Here is a 17,205-nt window from a genome sequence, read left to right as displayed (position 1 = left end):
GGAGGAACCTAGTGGGGGCTGATGGCATGTGGTGGAAGGAGGAGGTTCTGAGCTTCTTGCTAAGAACCTGCACAGGAGCCCTGGGAGAAAATCACAGCAGACTGTGAATCAGTTCTGCTGCAAAAGACCAATCCTAACTGATAATGACACCCCCCAAGAAAATGAAATGAGATCTGCCAAACTTAAGAGGAGAATGAAAGGAAGAGAGAAGCCACTGGCTGACTGTTAGGACTATGGCTTCCATGGTGAGTCGTTTGGCCTTACTCACCAGCACACTAAAGGCATGACCAGCCAGAGGGGGTTACCCAGGGCAGCCATTCCCATACTAATCTCCCTCCCTGCTCCAAATAAAACATAAGGTAACCCTTTATGAAGTTTAAAATAGACAGCAAATGAGTGATGTAAAAGGAAATGTGATCTTTATTAAACTAGAAGGAAAATAATCACTAATACTACAATGGCATATTGCAAACATCATTAAAAACATTTTCCAATCTTGGGGTGAGTTGCCAGAGACTTTCTTTCAAAATGAAGATATTATTCTTCAGTTCTTGGTGCTCTCCCTTGGACACCAGGAGTGAAGATAAAGAGGGGCATTGGACAAATTTATGTCACATGTGAATTTGTCATATTCATCATAAAACTAATAAATTTCTGCTGTTTTTTTAAAAATTTCATTGAAATTATCCATTATTTGGGATTTAAAAAAATCAGAAGCTGAGTAGAACTATAATATGTCAGTTACAGGTGAGCTAACCATAAAAGAATGGCCTATGTTGTATCATGTATATCATGCTTTAGAATAAAAATATCTTGATGTTTTAAATAAGCCAAGGCAATTTTCTGCTGGCGTGTTCCATTCTGTAAACTATTTTGCAGAAGTGTTTAATGCTTATTTAACCTCCTTCATGGATTCCATCATATACGGACAAGGCTAAGGCCTAAAAATTCCCATGCTGGAACTTCAATGACTATCAGAAAGCCATAGACTCTTCGTTTGAGTGCTTCTTGGCACTATATATATAGTGTGGTAGTTGTAAAACTTGTCCACAAATTCTTTGATGCTCCTCCTCTCAAGAGGTAGAAACTAATTTCTCTTCTTGGACTTAGTAGCTCACTCTGCCTAGTGAGTAGAATATAATGGAAGGGATGGTTTGTGACTTCAGAGAGTAGGTGATAAAAAACACTGTGACCTCCTGTTACTCATAGATGCTGGGTCTGGAGCAAGTTGGCTGCCATGCTGTGACGAGAAGCCCATGTAGCAAAAACTTTGGCCACTTGCCAAAAGCCAATTAAGAACTGAGGCCTTCTGCCAATAACCAAGTGAGTAAGGTTTCTTGGAAATGGATCTTCCATCCACAACCAACCTTTGTATAACAGTAGCTCCCACTAAGTCCCATCAACTACAAAATGAGACATCCTAAGCCAGAACCACCCAGCTAAACCACTCCCAGATTTCTGGCCCCCCAAAATCTGTGAGATGATAATTCTGTATTATCTTAAGCAAACAAATCTTGGGGTAATTTTTTACACAGTAAAAGATAAGTACTACAAGCATTAACAGATTTATTTGCATATTAGATAATGGTCATTATAAAGAGTTTTGGTTGTTGTTGTTTGGTTAGTTGGCTTTGCTTTTTTTGTTTTTTGTTTGCCTTTTTTGTTTTTGTAAAGAAGAATTATCTGTCCTAAGGAAGGGAATACTTAACTGTAAATGTCAACTCATTATTAACTTCTTCATGGAACAGAAAAATAAGAAGTCAATATTTGAGGTGATTCTTTTGTTTCAGGAATTTGGTTAGCTAACTAATTCCATGCACGTGATTTAGTCTGATGATTCTGTTTGTGACCTGACTTTGTCAATCACCGTGTAATCTTATACAAGTCAATGAGCCCTCATGATCTCAATTTTCTCATCTATTTCATGGGTATAATAACAATGCTTACCACAAAGTTTGCTTTGAGGATTAAATGAAATATTGTACAAAGAGAAGAGTGCTATTTACTCCAAATAGACTGTGGGTATGGGACTCCAGTCCTCAGAACCCAACCAAATGGACCAGTTGTACCCTTCCATCTATTGAAACAATTTTTGGGATCTTTGTGATAAGAAAAAGAGGAAATTATATTTTCTAGGTGTTAGGAGCTGAGGACTGTCTCCCAAAATCCGTATGTTGAAGTCTTACCATCCTGTAACTCAGAATGTGACTGTACTTGGAGATAGGTAAATAAATTAAAATGAGATCATTAGGGTAGCCCCTAATCCAATGATTTATGTTCTTGTTAGAAAAGATTAGGAAAATCATAATTTTCTCAGTTACACAGAGAAAAGATAATGTGTGAAGATACAGAGGGAAGATGGACATCAAGCTGAGAAGAGAGGCCTTGAAAGAAACCAACCTTTCCAATACCTTGATCTCAGACTTTTAGCCTCTGGAACTGTGAGAAAATAAATTCTTGTTCTTTAAGCTACCCTGCCCTAGCAAGCTAATTCACTAGATAATAGCCACCAAGGTGTTAGAATGAGATCTCATATGCTATTTCAGATTCAATCATCATTTAGCTATACAGATTTAGGACTGGCTGGTATCTGTGTAGCAGTTTTGTAGTAAGAAAAGATTGTTAGATTTTTTGAGGGGGTTCTTAAGGACTATTACCAGTTGTATAATCTTGGGAAAATATCTATATTGCTCTAAAATAGTTTGAAGAGTTGAAAGAATTATTCATATGTAAGTTATTTTGAAAGTTTTTTTTCCCCACTTGGGACATTTTAAAATTTTTCACAAAGAAAGTAATATACACAGAAAAAAATCTACTTAATTTGAATATGGCTTAACTGTGGCAAATTTAAATTCTAGAGTGATTTTCTTTGTGGATGCAAATGGAATGCTAATTAGTGTTAATATTAGTCTCACAGAAACATAATTAGGAAGGTAAATCTGTTACATTTTCTCTCAAACCAAATAATGCATCCCATTAGAGATGATTTAAGGGCAATCAGAAATTCGGGTTTCACTTTGCTGCATCCACTCATCATTAGTGCAAAAAATTGAGAAAGGACTAGACATTATTGCTACTTTTGTAATATCGTGTTCTTAAAGTATGTGAATATTAGTGGAAAAATTCACATATTTTCAAAGCAAAATTAATATAATTGTGTGTGCCAATGTATTTTATTATTGCCGGAGATAGCTACAATGTTATTCTACATTTTATTACCATTTATATATTGTTTTAATACCTTATTTCATATTAATTGATTTATATTATTTTCCCATTGTGCCTCAAGCAGTGCATAAATACAAACTTGCCCTCCATAAGATAATAACTGCATTGACTATTGATTGCAGCTTCTATTGAAAAATTTCACAAAAAGATATTAAAATCTTCCATAACACAATAACCTTGTGTGCCCTAGGGTGCTGTCCTAAAGGATTGTGTTCAATTTCAGGGAATATTTGGGTAAATTGTCTTTTCACAAGCTCACAGTAACTTAACTGGTAGTTTATATGCTGCATTTTCTTAAAGAGAAAGAGAGAGAGAGAGAGAACATAAATATAAAAAGTCTCTTTTTGTCAAGCTCTAATCCTGATTTTTAAATAATGAGATTTATGAGATTTTAAAATAATGAGTGACTGTGCTAGCTTCCTGGCACGGGAGGGAGCAGCATGTGAAATGTGCTTTTGAATATGTCTTAAATATGTGTTTAAATGGACCATCCCAGGAAAAGACAATTTCCTTGTTACTCCATCAATTTTAAAAACAAAAGTGCATTATTTAGCATAATTTTCAGAAGCTGTAATAGTCCAGGTAAATATTGTCTGGGGCTGAGAAGACAGCTGCATGGTGTGGATGATCCAGGCACCTGCTACCAAGTGGCTCCTCCATCCAGACGTGTCCCTAGTCTCTGCCATCCTGAATGGCCCATTTTCACCATGTCTGCTTTCTAAGAAACAGGAAGGAGGAAAGGACTGGAACAGAAATGTGAAGATCGCTATTATATTGGCCTGAACATAATTAAAAAGCCATAGTTAGCTTCATGAGTGGCTGGAATATGTGCCCTATGAAACTTCCATTTATATATGGATGCAGTTGAGGGATCAGTAATCTCCACTACCTGAATGAATAAATGGATATTTCTTTTTTCCTTCGCAGACCTAATTCAGAAACTATGACCCTGGGAATTCACAAAATACCATGTCAGAAACTCAACCCAGGTCTTTAGGCTTTGTGTAAAATTCAATATCCCAGCCTAAAAAGCAGAATAGTAAGGCTGATATCCAACAGTATCTTTGGGTGCTTTTCAGTGAATCAGAGAATCTCACTGCACATTTTTTTAAAGATTTTATTTTTTTTAAGTAATCTCAATGCTCAACATGGAGCTGGAACTCACAACCCCAAGATCAAGAGCCACATGCTCTGGCAACTGAGCCAGCCATGTGTCCCTCACTGCACATGTTAGAGCTGTGATTATATTAGTGCTGTCAGCTTTTTTTCTCAATAAGAACAAAAATCGTGAGATAAACTTGGGCTACATAACTTTTTAAAGATTAAAAAAGTGTAGTTTGTTACTGATAATTTCAGCTTTCCTTTGGTCTAAGTTGGACTAGTCTTAGTTTTCACTATATTAAGGAGTTTGGTCATCTTGGTAGTCCACATTTATAGAGCATAGTTTTGCCATTATTAATACAGTTCTAATTTCTATTTTATCAATTGAAAAAAAGCTGCTTTATTTTTTTTCTGAATATAAAAGTATTTCATTCTCTTTGTAAAGTCAAAACAGAAAGTACAAATAATTCATGACCTTACCATCTGAAAATAACTCCTCTCAGTATTTTGTCGTATATTCTTCTAGATTTCTTTACTGCATATAGACTATGAATCAATATGTTTATTACACATTACTGTAAGTATACATTTTTGGCAACTATGGTACTATACTATTGTGAAGGGAAACTTAAAAATTCCTTGGGATTCTCAGAACTTGGAGATGCTCTAGCTTTCTTGGTCTTCTTATGTACTCCATTGTGGTCTCTCCTCTAACCATACCATGGTGGTATGTCATGTTGGTTTGAATTGCTTAAAACTTTTATGACTTTGCTAATATATTTATGATGAGTTCCATGCATAAAGTTTGTGAAAAGATTTGCTTTCCACCAATATTTTGATTTATACTTAACTGGTAAAGGATCATGTGAAGCAGTAAACTGTCTTTCTCCCTTTTGTCCTGAGTGTGTGCTGGGGTGTTCACCTCTGGCTGAGATGCCATTCATATATTGTCTATGTAGCTACACACTCTCTCTGGCAAGTAGATGAGGGGATTTTGTTTGCTCCTTTTAACAGGAAAGTCAATTCTTCATTAGGAACTTAGCTGAAAAAAAAAAAAATCTCCTTACAGCTAATACTTAACTAAGTAAGGTGTTGGTCAGAGAAATTTTATGTCTACTTTTACTTTATGCCTACTTAAATTTCATTTTCCTAATATTCTAAAAGTTTTTCAATGAAGCATGTCTCCTGTCTTTTCTCATCAGTGCTGCTGTTGAAAAACAAGTGTAACTCCATTTCTCACTTCTCTGTAGGTAGTTGATTTTATTCCCTTCTCTTTTAGTAAGTTCTCAGAATCTGTTCTTTATTCTGATTTGACAAAAATTAGGACTATGTGCCTAACTGCGGTTTTCTTTTCTTTTCTTTTCTTTTTTTTTTTTTACTTATATTGCTTGGCATTTTTAATCTTAAGATTTGTATTTTTCCTTATCTCGTAAATATTCTCATATTATTTCTTTAATTAATGTCTCCTTTGTCCCTCAAAATGCTTTTTAATATATAGTTGGCCTCCTTATCTGATTTTCTGTGTCTCGTCGCTCTCCTTTGTATTTTTTATACTTCATGCTCTACATTCTTGGAGATTTTCTTCTATCTCATTCAGCATCTTTGTATTGTAGAAATATCATATTGTAACAAGGAGATGTATAAGTTATTATACCCTTTTTGTCCACATAGACACTGAAAATTAGATATTGTAACTTTCATGAGTAACGTCAATTTTTCATCACTAAATTTTAAGTGACTGCTTGCCACAAGTACATAATCTCACAATTAGAATTGGCCAAGATCCAATATCAGAGTAGTAAGATAATTTAAAATTTCATGAATGATTGCTAAGCACATGTAAGTAGGCTAATTTAAAATGTTAGTAAACTTAAGATGAAATATGGACAATTTAAATTCACAATTGAGGTCATAAATAGCAGAATGGAAGCTATAGAAAGGCAGCTCAGTGATTGAGAGAAAAATTTGATGCTCTTCTAGAATACAGAAATTTAAAAGATTAGAGATACAATAAATATATGGAATAGAAAATGGGGATCTTCAATACATATCATTGTAGATTTTTTTTCAAAGGAGAAACAGATTGAAGTCAAAGCCCCAGATGTTGTTTTCAGATATAAATCTTCCCAAGTAGCTGGCCCTACCACTACTTCTTGGAAGAAGGTCCAGCCAGCCATCACTCTCTATGCTTCCTTCCCTAGTCAACTTACAGGATGTTTTCCCAAAGTCACAAATGACCAAATGAGGTGGGCTCTGGGGCCACTGTGGTTACCTAGTAAAGGCAACCCTGGGGAAAGCCTTAGCTCACCCCAGACATCAGGGTCAACATTTTTTTTCTTTTCTGTCTGATGGGTATGTTCCAGATTGCTTTTTCCTTGCTGTTGGGGTGATAAGATGCAAGATTTGAGGAGGGCAGAGGAGGTCATTGAGTAGTTGGGGCTCTACACTATCATGTAGCTTCTTGAAGAGCCAGAACCACACAGGAATTAGGAGCCTAAATTTAAAAGAGAAGTAAAGTATTTTAAAGTATTTTTTTGCAAATTTTGTTCCCCATGAATACTCTCTCTCTCCTTGTGAAGCTCATAAGGGTATATTCATTGTTTGTTTTAGGATCATGGTTCCTTTAAGAACTTTTTCTCTCTTAATTGCTATCTATCATTTCCTTCTTCTGTGCTGGTTAAATATAGAGTGAATAAAGCAGGCCATATTGACATGAACAGGGCTTGATATTCGATTGGTAAATGTTCATGCAAGAGATCAAGATTATCTGGAAGTAGCGCAAACTTTTCAGAGACTTTTCATTAAAACGGTAGATCAAATTTTATAGGTATGGAGTGTGGGGCTTTTGAATTTGTGATTACTTCACTTGGTTTTTCCTTCGACTTTGTTTAAGAAGAAACCACATGCCTTAGGTGCAAGTTTTGTTCTTCTTTATCTGCTCATTTGGAAATTCATAAATGCTACCCCTCCTTCCCTCTGGATCCCTAACATGCACAGCCACCGGCAGGCAGTATTTAATACCCACCAAAGACCCTAAATTGGGAAATAAGCCAGAATGTCATCTCAGAGGTCCTTCATCCAAGCCTCACAGATCATAAGACACTGGGCCCTTTGCTCTTACAAATTCCATAGGTCGGGGCTCACCAAATATTTAAACCAGAGTCAATTTGAGAGCATAAGGAAGGTATGCATCAGAGAGATGATGAATACTCCTGAGAGTATGACTATGACACCCTGTTGGGCCCCAAAGAAGGCTTAGAAATTGATGAACTTATGTGGAAGGAAACAGAATCAAGATAAAGAGGAAGAAATCTAAGGCAGCCAGTCTAGTGCCATCTTCTTCTGCTTGGCATTAACTCCATTCCCCTGATGGCCAAAATGTGGAAGGGAAGTCTTATTATCAATCTCATTTTATAAGGAAAGGGAATGAATTGTAGAGTAACTTGCCTAATGTCACACAGGTTAATATTGGAGTTGGTATTATTAATAACAAGGCCCACGCATTCTTTACTATAACATCACATCTCCCGATTAAAATGCAGTGTGAGAGATGCCTGAGTGTTTCTGTCAGTTGAGCGTCTGAATCTGGTGCTCAGGTCATGATCTTAGGGTGTTGAGGTCAGGCCACATGGGGCTCTGGGATCATCAGGGAGTCTGGGGATTCTTTCCCTTGGCACTTCCCCCCTCTTCCTCGCAAATGATCAAATAAATCTTCAAAAACCTTAAAAAATAGCGTGACTGGGTGATGGGCACTGAGGAGGGCACTTGACAGGATGAGCACTGGGTGTTATGCTATATGTTGGCAAATCAAACTCCAATAAAAAAATATACAAAAATAATTAATTAATTAATTAATTAAATGCAATGTGATAAGTGTTGGGATTCAGGTAAGCTTAGGGGAGTAGGGTTTCAAATCAACTGAGGAGGGTAAGTTATGAAATAGCTCCCAAAGTCAGTAACACATAAATAAACACTGAAGGTGTATTTGTGCTTCCTAGAATAGGGATTGCCTCAGATACACTAGCTAGAAGCAATATGTGTGATTAAAAGAGTCTTTGTGGTGCGATATTCAGCAAAGAAAATCATACAACCAAGAGACTCTTAACTCCCAGTTTAAGAGAGTTACACGGAGAAACAGACTTCTGATGGAATGTTTCCTTCCATGGAGACACAGGAAATGAAGGAGGAGGGAAAGGATATAAAGTGGCTGCAGTGCAGGATGACACAGCATAACTCTCAGGCGTGAAAAAAAAGTGCCTTTCGGATAAATAAAGTATCTGGCCTGTATATACACTTTAAGGTTTGTTCAATTTTTTTTTAATCAAATGCTCCCAGATTGAGCAGGAAATTGTGGAGGGGATGATGAGAGCCCAGCTGCTGCCTCTGGAGATTGTCACCTACAGCTGGGAAGCTCCTGTGAAAGCTGATGGAGGAGGATCACAAATGGATAAATTCTGTCCTGTTCCCACTCCCACAGGATTTCAATTCATTGAGCTTTTCGTTTGTTACTGACCCAAATAAAATGTGCGAGACTCTCTTCTTCTTTTTTCCTTTAATTTTTTTGTTTCCCAGTCCTTCTTCGGTCTCTGTGAATCCTGGATTCACAATGAAGGTGGATGATATGAAAGTCACACACCCCAAAATGGAATTATTTCAATCCACAACAACCTAATACCTTCCCATTGGGGTCACCATCTGGCTCTCCTGGTGAGAGAAAAGCAGTTTGAACAAAAAGATTCTTTTTGGTCCAAGCAGACATACACCATCCAGAGAGAGCAGGCCGGATTAGATGTAACTGGCAATGCAGCCTCTCTGCACTATCTTGCCCCCACTTCTCAGGAAGCTAATTCATCCATTCAGGTGTGGGTCCTTGATGTGAATCCTAACACTCGTTTATAGCTCTTTTCTAATCCACAAAAAGAAGGTGTTTATAAATTCATTTCCTTCCTTGAGACATAAACACTGTCAGCGATTGTCTGCTCTTCTGGATTGTGGACAGTTTTCCTCTTCTTTTAATTTTTACCCGTTGTGTTTATTTTGCTCCTCAGTTTAGTTTTCTTTTTAGCATATTTTTGTTATGTTTCCACAACTCCCACTTCATCGCCCATTTCCTTTTGAGTGAACATCTAAGTGAAAAGAACCATCTTTGTGTCTGTACAGTATGGTAGACACATTTTGAGGATTTAAAAAAAGAGAGAGAGAGAGAGGAGCACAAGAGCTCTGCTTTGGAAATGTCTTTAGGAATAATCCCTACCTGGGCACCTGGGTGGCTCAGTGGTTGAGATTCTGCCTTTGGCTCAGGTTGTGATCCCAGGACTCTGAGATGAAGTCCCACATTGGGCTTCTCACAGGGAGCCTGCTTCTCCCTCTGCCTATGTTTCTGCTCTCTGTGTCTCTCATGAATAAATAAATAAAATCTTAAAAAAAAAAAAGAAGAAGAAGAATCCCTACCAAAATAAATGGTAAATATGGGTTGAAAGAAATTAATGAAGCAGACAAACACTCAGTTGTTATTCCTTTCCATCAATCTGTCCTTTTTGTCTTCAAAATTTAACCCCTTCCAAATACCATTCATGCAAAACCTGCACAGCTGTTCCTTTCTTTCTTTACTTGGCATCCCTCAGTATCCCAACTTGATGGAGAAAGGACATTAGTATTTGCCAAGCACCTATCAAAGTCAGACACCACACTAAGTAATTTTTTACATGTTGTGTGTCAATCTTCACAAGATTTTCCTTTCCAAAGATGACCATATAGTGACTGAGAATAGTTAAGGTAAAATTTCTTCACTCAAAATGTAGAAAAACCATGAGCTTATTGTTCCAAACAGAACAACTAAAAGGATGAGTTACAAAACTTACATAATTTTATTATACCTATAAGGGAGACAAGGTGCACAAAACTTTTATGGAACTCATGGAATTTCATGAGCTCCTCCTAAGAAAGAATAAATTGCCTGTTATGTTCATGTCTGGAAACACAGTGGGAGGAGATGTGAGTCCAACAAAGACGTGAGATTTGTGGGATATAGAGAAATTAGCCAAACTTTTTGTTTGTCTGTTTTTAAAGATTTTATTTATTTGTTCATAGAGACACAGAAAGAGAGAGACGCAAAGTCATAGGCAGAACGAGAAGCAGGCTCCATGCCGAGAGCCTGACGCAGGACTCGATCCAGGGTTTCCAGGATCACGCCCTGGGCTGCAGGCGGCGCTAAACCGCTGCGCCACCGGGGCTGCCCTAGCCAAACTTTTGAAGGCCATATATAGGTTGGCATGGCAGATTAGAATATTCAGGAGCTCCAGGTGCAGAGTGAGTCTGTACCCATCTGTCAATTCTTCCCCGTGGGATTTTCACCAGTCCACAGGGCAAAGACTGGGAAAATAACAGAAGGGTCTAAAGAAATCCCAAAATTTCATTGAGACTTCGCGGAGAGCACAGCAGAGCTCAATAAAGGCTTAGAAGCAGAAAAAGGACAGAGAGATCTCTGGAATGACAAAAGGGGAGCTAGAGTGCAGAGAAAGCTTTTTGGTGACCTAAAAACAGTACTATCAAGCCCTGAGACATCTCACGATTTTTGTTGGTGCTTAAATCCCAAGTCCTGCTTGAGGGAGAAATTCTAATTGGATCTTCAAAGTATTTGGAACGAGTGGTGTCCTGAAATTTACCCAAACTGTAACCTCTCCCAGAACTCACTTTAATCAAGGATTATAGGAAGGAGCATATCCTTCAATGGGAATAAATATCACTTTTTAGTCTCTACTATTCTTTTTGTGTGTGTGTGTGCCAATATCTAGAGTATAAATTACAAGGCATGCAAAGAAAACACAGAAATGTGACCTATTCTCAAAAGAAAAAATGGTCAATAGAAGTGGATTCAAAGATATCCCAGAGATTAGAAGCAACAGACAGGAACTTTAAAATAACTACTATAAATATGTTAATGTGTTTAGCCAAAAAGGTGAACACTAAGCATGAATAGAGAATTTTAGCAAAAAAGTTAACAGGGCAAAATGATTAGATGAAAGTTCTAGAACTGAAAAGTGGAATATTAAAAATGAAAATCATTTCATGCACTTAACAGCAGAAATGACAATTCAAAAGAAAAGACCAGTGAACTACAAGATCATAATTGTTAACACCCATCAGAAAGTTAAGGTACAAAAAAATTAAGTGAACTAAATTTCAGCCCTCCATATATTCTTCCTGGGAGAGAAGGAATGTTCTACTATTCTCAGGCCTCGGTAGGCCAATAGTAAAACAGTATGGTTAAGTAAGTGTTTCCCAGAGGTTAGAATTATTAAATAGAAACTCTGGGATTTTTATTTAGGTCATCCTGACACCAAAGCCTGAGCCTTTTCAAGTTTGTATCTCAAATTATACTTGCATTTCTTATTATAGTGCCTTTATTCAGTTGCTGCCTACCAGATGTCTCCTAATCCAGATCACAAAACGCCTGTGTGTCCTCTAAATCAGTTCCATTTTCTGTAATCCCAAATTGATGTATCTGCATGCAAAGATTGCTATAACTGTCAAAACTAAATGAGGTCTACATTGAAGTCCAATTTAGATGGAGAGGTTAATAGATTGATATATACATAGATACAGACATAGACGTTATTTAGAGCCTTTACACGATACTCGAGCTGGATTTTCAACTAGGGTTTTTGATCCGAAGCCCTTTTATTTTCCCTCCTGGACTCCAACATTTACTATTCTCGGGGACCTCTTTGATGTGATACAACAGGAGTCTCAAAATCAAATGTCTTCTGTGGCCAGGGAGATGAACTAACTGTACTAAGCAAAATCATCTGGATAATTAGGTGGCAGAGAGAATGAAAAATGCAAAAATGCAAAGAGCTATAAAATGAAACCATGCCAAAATGTATTCAAATTCAAATATATTTTTAACAGTCTCCTGATGAAGATTTCAGCCAGATCTGTTCCTTACACTAACAGTTTGTTTTACAGAACAGAGCACGGTGGTTAGACTCTACTGTGACAGTCAAAACAGATTTCAAGCTCTAGCTCTGCCACTTGCTGACTTTGGTAACACAGGCTTTGTCAGGGACCAACATTAGCCTTAGATCCCTTGTGGATCAGAGGCTGATGTAATAGTACTTACATCACAAGTCATAATAAAGATCAAATAATGAGGTAACATGTGGAAATTGACTTGAACACTGCTGATGCAGAGTGAATTCTCAATAAATATTAGCTATTTTTAGTATCAATGAAATCTTAGCCAAGTTTTCCAAACAGGCCTTACAATTTAGTTTTCAAACTTATTCTTAATAGGATCCGGAGAGGTTTACTTCAAATTAAATGCTTGCTGGGATATTACAATTAGGATCTATGCTTGCAGTTAATCATACAAAGATAATATATATAATCATATATTGGGTACAATATATAATGTATTAATAGTAACTTCCTGATGACTCATGGTTAGTCCATTATTTAATAATGGCATCTGTATCTTTTCTGTCTTCTTCACAGAAAACCTGTAATTTCTATATTCTCAGAATTATTTTCTCTTCAAAGCATGCTGCTCTGGAAACATTTCCCTGGAATGTCATTTTAAAAATTCTTGATGACTCTGCAGACCCCTCTTTATTAAAAACAACTATAAATATTCAAGTGTAAATATAAATAAACATTTAAATGCAATGATGGCAAAGTTTCTTCTGGAAGTGACCATTGAAATGAAAATGATGCAGGATTATGGTTCATTTTATATGTTATTTTATCTATTTGCCATGTTAATAAATTTCTGTTGACAGGGTAAACCTGTGGGCTGCTGTGTCTATTGCTAATAGCCTATTTATATGCACCATATAAATGTTTTATGGGTAGATTTCCCATCATATTTTGACTTAGAGCAAAATAAAGATACTACGTTGCTGAAGGACATCTCCTCCTGTGGCCATAGTCACTTGATGACTTTTAAAAGAAGGAATTTATATCCTCAAAACATCATAAAATGGTATTTCTTTTCCTGAAAGATCTGTTGATCACTTGTATAGCAATTTCTCTATGCAAACCTTTCATATGAATATTTTATATAGTCTCATCATAATAGTAATATAATATTATTAATTTATAATAATATTAACTTATTCAATAAATATTTATTAACCAGCTACTCTGTGCCAGACCCTCAGGATATAGTGGTAAACAAGACTGTCATCGTCTCTGACTGAAGTTTGCTATTTAACGGGAAAGACGTTCATTAAAAAAAAAGAAAAAAAGAATTATGCAAAAAAGATTTAATTACTTTCAGTTATGATAAATATTACAAATTAAAAGCAGTTTTCATTCTTGCATTTATTCATTTACCAAACACATATTGAAAATCATGTTATATTATCAGGAAATACGCAGAGTGAAAAAAAAAAGATAAATATCACAGTCCCACTATCAAGAAGCCTAACTTGATATGACTAGAAGAGATGAATCTATACACAGCAAAAGATGTTAAGGAACAGAATAGAGATATATAGGTAGTAACACAAAGACATAGAGGAAAGACCAAGACTAACTGGCTAGTGTAAGTATAGGCTTTTCATAGGACATTGTTTTAGGTGGATTTGGAAGCATGAACAAAATTTGGCAACAGATAAGGTGTCTAGGTAAGCACTGATGTAGGACACCTCGGTGCTAAATTGGTTAAGCATTAGACTCTTGACTTAGGTTAATGTCATGATCTCAGAGCCCTGGGATCCAGCCCCACATCAGGCTCCAGGCTGGGAAGAAAGTCGGCTGGAAGATTCTCTCCCTCTCCCTCTGCCCCCCACGCCACCCACCGCAACACATGCGTGCACTCCCTCTCTTTTTCTCTCTGTCTTTAATGCAAATAAATAAATCTTTTTTTTAAAAGCACTGATGAAAAAAGAATAATATATTTGCAAAAAAGCTTATTGCTCCCATCGCTTAATATATCCAAGAACTGCTGTATGAAATGCAGAGATGAAAAAGAAGTGTTCTTTGCTCTTTTGGATCTCCAAACCTAGAAAAAAATGCAAGTAAGTGGTATAGGACATTTGTGTATTGTATTAGAATTCTATGCCAAATCTACAATGTGATCCCAAACAAGATACCACAAAATGATTTATTTTTTAAATCTGGGGAAATTAATATATTAAAAACCATTCAAACAATGTGAGGAAAAGAGTAAGAGGTGAGAATGACCTAGTTAAATAATTAAAAATACAATACTTAACACTTCTGTAATTTACCTAACTTGGAATTGGTGAATGAATAGACAATTAGAGGCCCATGAATAAATGTAAAGTCAGCAATGCAAGAAACAGTGCTTCCAGTCAGTGGGAGGAAGTGTTTTGTTTTGTCTTTTCACAAAAGATGCTAGGAAGAAAATAAATAACTTTGGACCTTCCACTGAGAGATCCATACAACTTCTTCCCTTCCTTTTGAATTTTCCTAAGTATTCCGTGCTCACAATACCTCCTCTCTGTCACCCATGGATTGGGCAGCAGGACCAGGGTTTAGCTGTGCTCACCTCGCTCTCTCCTTTTCCCCTGGGATTGGCTTGTCTGCAGAGAGCATGTCTCTGGTCTACTCTCAACATGCAGGGAACTTGTACTAAATACTACGTCCCTCTAGGAGGCATCCACTGTCTGGTGATGCTTTCTGGAATGGGGTGGGGAGACCTTCCAATTTGAAGCCGTGCGGGGTGGAGGTGGTGAGTGGTAGAAAACCAACGTTAGTCTCATAAATAAGCAGTGTTTACTACATGAGCCAAAATCTTTGATGGATCAACAAGGTCTGGCATTTAGCTTTAAAAAAAAAAAATGCAGGGCACCTAAGTGGCTCAGTTCGTGGAGTGTCTGGCTTCAGCTCAGGTCCTGACGCCAGGGTTCTGGGATCAAGTACCACGTTGGGCTCCTTGCTCGGTGGGGAGCCTGCTTCTCTCTCTCCCTCTTCCTGCCACTCCCCCTGCTTGTGCATTCTCTCTCTCTCTCTTTCTCTGTAGAATAAGTAAATAAAATCTTTTTTTAAAAATACGGTCTTCTAGTCTAGTTAGAGTGGGTGTCTTCAGGCTTTGCTGTTGCTTGACTAAGTGTATACCATGTGGGTTTTTGACCCTAGTAGGTGGTGCTGGTGTACCTCACACTATATTTGTACAGGTGTACCCATGGCTATTAATGGCTGCAGCCTGAGCCAATAGCTTTAAGCCACGGACATGAAGCAGCTGAGCCTTGTAGGCTTCCGATCTTGATGCCTCTGGAGGCTACACCAAGTTTGCCTAGAGATAAGTGGCTTTAACCAAACAGTAGGCAGGCCTCACAGGCCCCCGGCTGTTGCAGCTTGATTCTGAGCTACCTGGAGACAGCTTGTCTGGCATTGCAGGGCAGGCTGACGTGGGACTCAATCATTTTCATGCACTGATAGGCAACACAATATTTGCTACTTTTAATTGCAAGCTGGTGGATGCCCCTATAAACCCGTGCATTTCTGGCTATAATTGCTAGTGTTGGACCCAGAGAGGCAGTGTTAGAAAACTGCTCAGTTCCCATTCCACATCTGTGGCCCTAAGTAGGGACAACAAATCTTGGGTTTGTGGAGCTGGTGTAGAGGCTCCAGAGTCATGTCTTGCTTTGTGGCCTCTAGTTGGTCTGGGTTCTTTAATTCTGTAAGCTCTCACGGTGGCTTTAGGTTTCTCAAATCCAATTTGTAGACAATCTAGCGGAGCCTGGGGCAGAGGTATTGGCCCTTCTCAGCCCTCAGGGGTACAAGCTTCAGAAGCTTTCACAGAAGCTACAATTTCAGAATCTGTGGAGGCGATTTCTCCATTTGAACAAATGCAGGAATGAAGAGAAAGCTTTCCTAAGGGAAAATTTTATCATTAAAATTTATTTTTTTTTTTTTACCCATTCATGAGAGACAGAGAGAGGCAGAGACATAGGTAGGGAGAGAAGCAGGCTCCCTATGGAGAGCCCGATGTGGGACTTGATCCCAGGACCCCCAGGGACCACGACCCAGGCTGTAGGAAGACTCTCAACCACTGAGCCACCTAGGTGCCCCATAATTTTATCAGTTTAAGCAAGTCCATGGCAAAAAGCAGGGGCAACAGCCACAGGGATATAGGACAGCAAATGCTCATGAGAGACAACCTAGCATCACCATCCAGGCATCTTGATGGTACCAAAAACTCAGTGTTCAAAGGCAAAATGGAAATTAAAGGATTTTCCACAAAGGAGACTCTTTTTTTTAAAAGATGGGAGAATTGCCCAAATGAATCTCTTTCTAGATGTTTCCCAAACAAATTTTAGATCACAGGTCATAGACTTGGGCTAAAATAAAGATTTTTCTTCATTCACCGCCCTTTGCCCAGATACCACTGAGCCTGTGCTAGTGTTGTGACCACCCTGGGACAAGCAAGGACACGGGGTCACAGCACTGCCTAGGAGAGCTCCTTCAGCGACTCTTAGAGTCACCACTCACTTTTAAATCTTGAGTGGAGGAGCACAAAACTCATGCATCCTTTTAAATCTTTGGGCTTCTTTAGGCTAATGTTAGTGACTATAGAGTTACTTCTGAGGCCCTGAAATAATCACCCATTCCATTAAGGGACAGTGCAGGATTCAGCTGCTGGGGAAACCCCACTCCATCCAAGGGGGAAAACTTCCCCAGCTGAGCCTGAGCAAAATAGGACATTTTAGAGAATGGATTTGAGACTTTTATTTCTTTGAATATTTTATTCATTTGACAAGAGATTTTTATATCAGACTTGGATTTATTTTAGACTTTAACTTTATACATAAAAAGATTCCAACTTTAGAGGTAATTTCTCCCCAGGAATTTGGTAATATGGCAAGGTTTATAGTAGAAATTTTGCAATATCTCTGGGATGTTTCT

At 37.8% G+C, this 17,205-nt stretch overlaps 1 pseudogene; it reads left to right on the top strand.

Moving 5' to 3' along the window:
- Positions 1–233: 233 nt before the first annotated feature.
- Positions 234–17,205, top strand: part of LOC121487139 — a 32,579-nt pseudogene continuing 15,607 nt past the window's right edge.

Source organism: Vulpes lagopus, chromosome 3, assembly GCF_018345385.1.
Source record: "Vulpes lagopus strain Blue_001 chromosome 3, ASM1834538v1, whole genome shotgun sequence".
NCBI lineage: Eukaryota > Metazoa > Chordata > Mammalia > Carnivora > Canidae > Vulpes > Vulpes lagopus.
The sequence above is the reverse complement of the archived record's forward strand: the minus strand, read 5'-3'. Positions and strand labels throughout refer to the sequence as shown.